Raw genomic sequence first — 6,121 nt, 5'->3', positions numbered from 1 at the left:
GGTCATTAAAGGTCATTAACGACCACAATCTGCTGGTCGTAGTAGGCTCCGTCGTTAAAAGTATAACGACCACATACCTTTGGTGGTCGTTGTTCTTGTAACAACGGGATGGTGTGTCGTCGTTAATTCCAAGGCAATAACGACCACAATTGTAGCATTGACGACCACTTTTGTCATCGCTAATAATGTTACCATGCTGGCCAAAGTATCATTACCGAGCACTCTCATCACAATATCTTTCAGAACCACATATATTTAGCATAACATTCTGTTTAGCGATCACTTTATGCAGCATCCAACATTTCAATATTAACATCCACATTAAGATGGAGACAAAAGAATTTGAATTGAAAGGATCATAGCATCTTTCATTAATAGAAATACCAATATTCTCACATACAATTCTGAAGTTAAAATATCATGTACGAAATTTGAGTTAAAAGCACTCCTTATATTACCAATGCACTTGATCATATCTATCTACAAAACGAGACAACTAGAAAAGATAATTGATAATATTTATTAATCTTCAATCGAGGGACACCATCGTTGTTTGATCTTCATCGGCGATTACAATGCCTCCTTGTGCTTCTATATATTACGGTGGACCATCAGTCCTACAAAATGTTGAGTAGTTTATGAAAGTCGGTCCATGTAAATAAATGCTCTCAAAGTATAATGACATATAAAATCAATCTATGAGAACAATTTACTTGATCATTTTGGCGTTCATGAGAACCATCACTTAGAGATCTACAGGACAGAAGACACTGGATTTCTGACACTTCTTGCACCATGCATTGACCTTTTCTTCGAGTACTTGTTTCGCTTTCTCAGAAGCTTGAAGTTTAGAAACCAATTCAGCCTTACTCAATGCTCGTCCTCGCAAACCTCTTGCTCTAATTCCACCACCAAAGCCAACTATGTGACCATGCCACTTAGATGTATCACATTTTTGCATGACTTCATCATTTGAAAGACCAGGATTCAACTGAGATAAAATAGTTTATCCATAGTTGGTGGCTTGTTTTCCTTCCCTCCCTGTTCTAAAATAGGCAAGTGTCTATTATTTTTGAAATAAAATGGCAAGACAAATCACTGATCTTATATTATTGGAAATGAAGAACAAGAGAAGTTAAAGCGTGTACCATGTCCTTGCACTTCACTTTCCAGATTTTCATCAACTAATCGAGTTGGATTTTCGGGCTTACTAGTCTTTGAGGTAGCGGAAAGGCCCATGGTTACCCTGCGATTCTTCACTTTCCAGATCTTTGTTACCCATTAATTTAGCTACACCATTTGTAGCATCTGAAAATATACAACCAATTGGTCAGCACAGTGGATGCAGTAAAAAAATGATAATTTTCATACCATAAAATTCATCCATGTCACCATTATTGCTGGCATCAATTTCTACATTCATATCTGCAATATATTATGAGTTACTTGAAGACAATAAAGTGTGCAAACAATTCTTGGTACAATACTTGATACTTAGAAACTCACTTTCGGAATCATTAGCATCCCAATTTGTAGTAAACAAGATTGGTGTATTTGTCGGCGCATCATTTCCATCTATCAAAACAAGCAACCACATTGTATCATCCAATAGAAGATAGCTTGAATAATAATTTTATGTTTGCGTAGTACCTGTGTATCTAACTCGTACTTTTTCCACAGTTCCTAATCTTGCAAATGAGGCCTATGAGTAACCCTTTTTCTTCTAAAATCTGCTATTTGACTTGATTTCTTCGGCAAGGTCCGCCTAGCAATACCTTGGTGTACCAGTCCATACTTATTCAGCTGTGAGCGGCATCTTTCCCGAGCTAATGCTGTCAAGTTTGAAGTGTGCACAAAGGCTATACAAAGTAATCAAATAAGTCAATGTTTATGTACTGAAAATGAATTACTGAATGCTTATAATCAAATAAAGTAAGTACAGAACTACTGGTGTCACTAATTATTAAGAAGGTAAAAGGTAAAATATGAAGAAAATCGATTAGTACAGATTAAGAGCTGCATAAAGTAGTGCCATCATGTTGTTCTCTTTCTACGTGATGGTGTTATCGAACTTTAAAGCATGTCGTCTTCATCGCCATTGTAAAATTCAGCTTCGGAGGCTTCATCATCAGACTGTGCATGTGGTACAAGGTAAGCATGACGTGATGGATTTTCACAACTGTGCGCCATCCTCTTATAAGATCGTCCTTAACGAAAAACACTTGAGAAACTTTGCTAGCCAGAACGAAATTCTACCTACATATTTAGTAATCAGGATCAGCAACAGTGCTTGAAGGTCCGGCAATAGAAAAAAAATAGAGCAATGAGGAATACGAACCAACCTGCAGCGGAGTTGCGTTGGCGGCCGGTGATGTACAGGCGGCAACGCGAGGGCACCAGAGTCGAGGCTAACCGGCGACATGGAGGCAGCAGCCCAGGCGCGCCGGCGTCGAGGCGACCGGGATGTGCTGGCGGTGGCGGGGCGTACCAGGTCGAGGCTACCGGCGACGTGCAGGCAGCATCGCGTACACGCCGGGGTCGAGGCGACTGGCGAGGTGGGGGCTGTAGTGCGGATAGGCGTAGAACAAAAAGGAGATGCACTATGGAGGTGTCGTCGATTGAGCAGGGGAGGGGAGCAGAGGAGAAAGAGGCGCAGGGAGATTAGATCCTAACAGATCACATAATTATTCTGATCGCAAAAAAAGATTACATAACTATTCCCTGTTATTACGAAGGGTTATCTAATGAAATCCCAATTGCCAACAGTTAGCGCCAATATTTGGATAACCCGACAACATTAGTTGGGCTGTTTGCCGGGGAGAAAGGAAAGGAGAGATATTGTTTTCTTTTTCAGCGCAAGGAGAGTAAGTTTGTTAAGATTTGTACGTACATGCAAACCATATCACAACAGTAACAACCGATCACGTAGCGACGGGTAGACCCGTGGTTTTTGAAGGTATTACGTAGACTAGTTTTCACCACACAGGATTCCACTCAGGTGTTCAATGACCAACAATTTTTAGGCACGGTCGTTAATGCCAATATTTCTAGTAGTGATGTCATGCTCGTTGAATCCCTTGGATACAACTTACTTTAAGTATCTAGACTTGCTGATTTCGGTTTTAATGTCTTATTTACTGAAGTAGATTGCCAAGTGTTTCATCGAGGCAACCATAAAATGGTCTTTACCGGTGTGCGTAGAGGTGATCTATACATTGTTGATTTCACTAAAAAGGCTAAACCTAAAACTTGCTTCATTGCTAAATCCTCAAAAGGTTGGTTATGGCATAGACGACTAGGTCATGTTGGTATGCGAAACCTTGACAAGCTTATTAAAGGAAATCATATCCTTGGAGTTAACGATGTCATATTTGATAAGGATAGACTTTGCAGTGCTTGTCAAGCAGGTAAACAGGTTGGAGGAAGGCATCCCGTGAAGAACATCATGACCATAAGGAGGCCACTAGAGCTACTACACATGGATCTCTTTGGTCCCAACTCTTACAAGAGTCTCGGTGGAAATTCTTTTGGTCTAGTTATAGTTGATGATTTTTCAAGATTTACGTGGGTGTTCTTTCTCGATGATAAATCGCAGGTCCAAAAGATCTTCAAGAACTTTGCTAGGAAGGCCCAAAATCAATTTGAAGTGAAGATCAAGAAGGTTCGCAGCGACAACAGAACGGAGTTCAAGAACGCAAATGTGGACACCTTTCTTGACGAAGAAGGAATTTCACATGAGTTCTCGGGTACGTACACACCTCAACAAAACGGAGTTGTTGAGAGGAAGAACCGGACACTCATTGAAATGGCGAGAACGATGCTTGATGAGTACAAGACGCCGAAGCACTTTTGGGCAGAAGCGGTTGAGACAGCTTGTCATGCAACAAATCACTTGTATCTTCACAAGCTACTCGGCAAGACAGCATACGAGCTCCTCACCGGTAACAAACCCCAAGTTGGATACTTTCGATTATTCGGCTCAAAGTGCTACATTCTTGATAAGCATCGTTGTTCTAAATTTGCTCCTAAATCTCATGAAGGTTTCCTACTAGGTTATGGCTCAAACTCTCACACTTACCGTGTCTACAACAATTTCACCCGAAAGGTTGAAGAGACGGTAGATGTGAAGTTTGATGAATCTAACGGCTCGCAAGTAGAGCAATTGCCAATTGATGTAGGAGACAAAGATCCTTCGGAAGCAATCCAAGACTTGTATATTGGCAAGGTTCGTCCAACGGAGGTGAAGGAGAGTACCTCGTCAATCCAAGTGGAAGCTTCTACTTCACGACAAGGTGAACCAAGAGTTAACACGGAAGCATCCACAAGTGGGACACACCAAGATGAAGAAAATGAGGAAGTGCATCAAGATGAACGTCAACAACCTCTTTCTCCACCACGACAAGAGAACGACAACGCCAACAATGAAGAAGGCCAAGAAGAAGAACAAGATGAAGAAGATGTTCAACGAAGACCCAAGCAAAAGCTTTCACGAGTTCGAGCAAGAATTGCTAAAGATCATCCCGTCGAGCAAATCTACAATGACATTCAAACTGGGAGAATCACTCGCTCTAAAACTTGTTTAGCTAACTTTTGTGAAAACTATTATTTCATCTCTAACATTGAACCTATGAAGGTTGAATAAGCATTGGAAGATCCGGATTGGATAAACGCTATGCATGAAGAGCTACATAACTTTGAGAGGAACTGTCACGCCCAATATGTGATACTATCCTAAAGAGACTCGAAGGTCCCACCAAGGACAGAACCGCAAATTGAAACGCTTTTGCAAGGTGGATATCATTACATCAACATTACATAATAGATGGGGATACATACAAAAGGCATACAATGCCACACGAATACAACATCATCTTACATAAGAGCACCATCCGACTACGGATGAAACACAAACAAAAACTCAAACGACATCCACCCTGCTAGCCCAGGCTGCCGACCTGGAACCTATCCCCTGATCGAAGAACAAGCAGAAGAAGAACTCCAAAACAAGCAAACATCGCTCTCGCATCATGATCATCGCATAACCTGTACCTGCAACTGTTGTTGTAGTAATCTGTGAGCCACGAGGACTCAGCAATCCCATTACCATGGGTATCAAGACTAGCAAAGCTTAAAGGGAAAGGAAGGGGTAAAGTGGTGAGGTTGCAGCAGCGACTAAGCATATATGGTGGCTAACATACGCAAATAAGAGCGAGAAGAGAGCAAGCAGAACGGTCATGAAGCTATCAATGATCAAGAAGTGATCCTGAACTCCTACTTACGTCAAACATAACCCAAAACCGTGTTAACTTCCCGGATTTCGCCGAAAAGAGACCATCACGGCTACACACGCGGTTGATGCGTTTTAATTCGGATCTGGTGTCAAGTTATCTACAACTGGACATTAACAAATTCCCATCTGCCTATAACCACAGGCACGGCTTTCGAAAGTTTATACCCTGCAGGGGTGTACCAACTTAGCCCATGATAAGCTCTTGCGATCAACGAAGGATATACCTTCTCCCAGGAAGACCCGGTCAGACTCGGAATCCCGGTTTACAAGACATTTCGACAATGGTAAAACAAGACCAGCAAAGCCTCCTGCTGTGCCGACAAATCCCGATAGGAGCTGCACATATCTCGTTCTCAGGGCACACCAGATGAGCAAGACGTCGGGTTGGCATAGACCCTGATTGCCCAGGGGGCACCGGACATCGCTTGGTTTGGACCATCACTTAGAGAAGCACTGGCCCCGGGGGGGGGGGGTAAAATAAAGATGACCCTCAAGAGCGCGACTCCCAAGAGAAAAAGGGCTAGGTGAGGAAAATGGTAAAACCAAGGTTGGGCCTTGCTGGAGGAGTTTTATTCAAAGCGAACTGTCAAGGGGGTCCCATAAATCACCCAACCGCGTAAGGAATGCAAAATCCGGGAACATAACACCGGTATGACGGAAACTAGGGCGGCAAGAGTGGAACAAAACACCAGGCATAAGGCCGAGTCTTCCACCCTTTACCAAGTATATAGATGCATTAATAATATAAGAGATATTGTGATATCCCAACATAATCCTGTCCACCATGGAGCAATCTTCAACTTCACCTGCAACTAGCAACGCTATAAGAGG

The 6,121-nt window shown here is 42.3% G+C and overlaps 1 long non-coding RNA gene across 1 annotated transcript; it reads right to left on the bottom strand.

The window, feature by feature from the left end:
• Positions 1-1,506: 1,506 nt before the first annotated feature.
• Positions 1,507-2,450, bottom strand: LOC119304236. Its single transcript, XR_005148185.1, has 3 exons — positions 2,343-2,450; positions 1,651-1,859; positions 1,507-1,575 (listed from the first exon to the last, which is right to left on the bottom strand). It is a non-coding gene; the product is annotated as an uncharacterized LOC119304236 (long non-coding RNA).
• Between the last annotated feature and the right edge of the window lie 3,671 nt (positions 2,451-6,121).

This window comes from Triticum dicoccoides, chromosome 1B (assembly GCF_002162155.2).
Source record: "Triticum dicoccoides isolate Atlit2015 ecotype Zavitan chromosome 1B, WEW_v2.0, whole genome shotgun sequence".
NCBI lineage: Eukaryota > Viridiplantae > Streptophyta > Magnoliopsida > Poales > Poaceae > Triticum > Triticum dicoccoides.
Note: the sequence above shows the minus strand (reverse complement) of the source record. Positions and strands in the feature narration are given on the sequence as shown.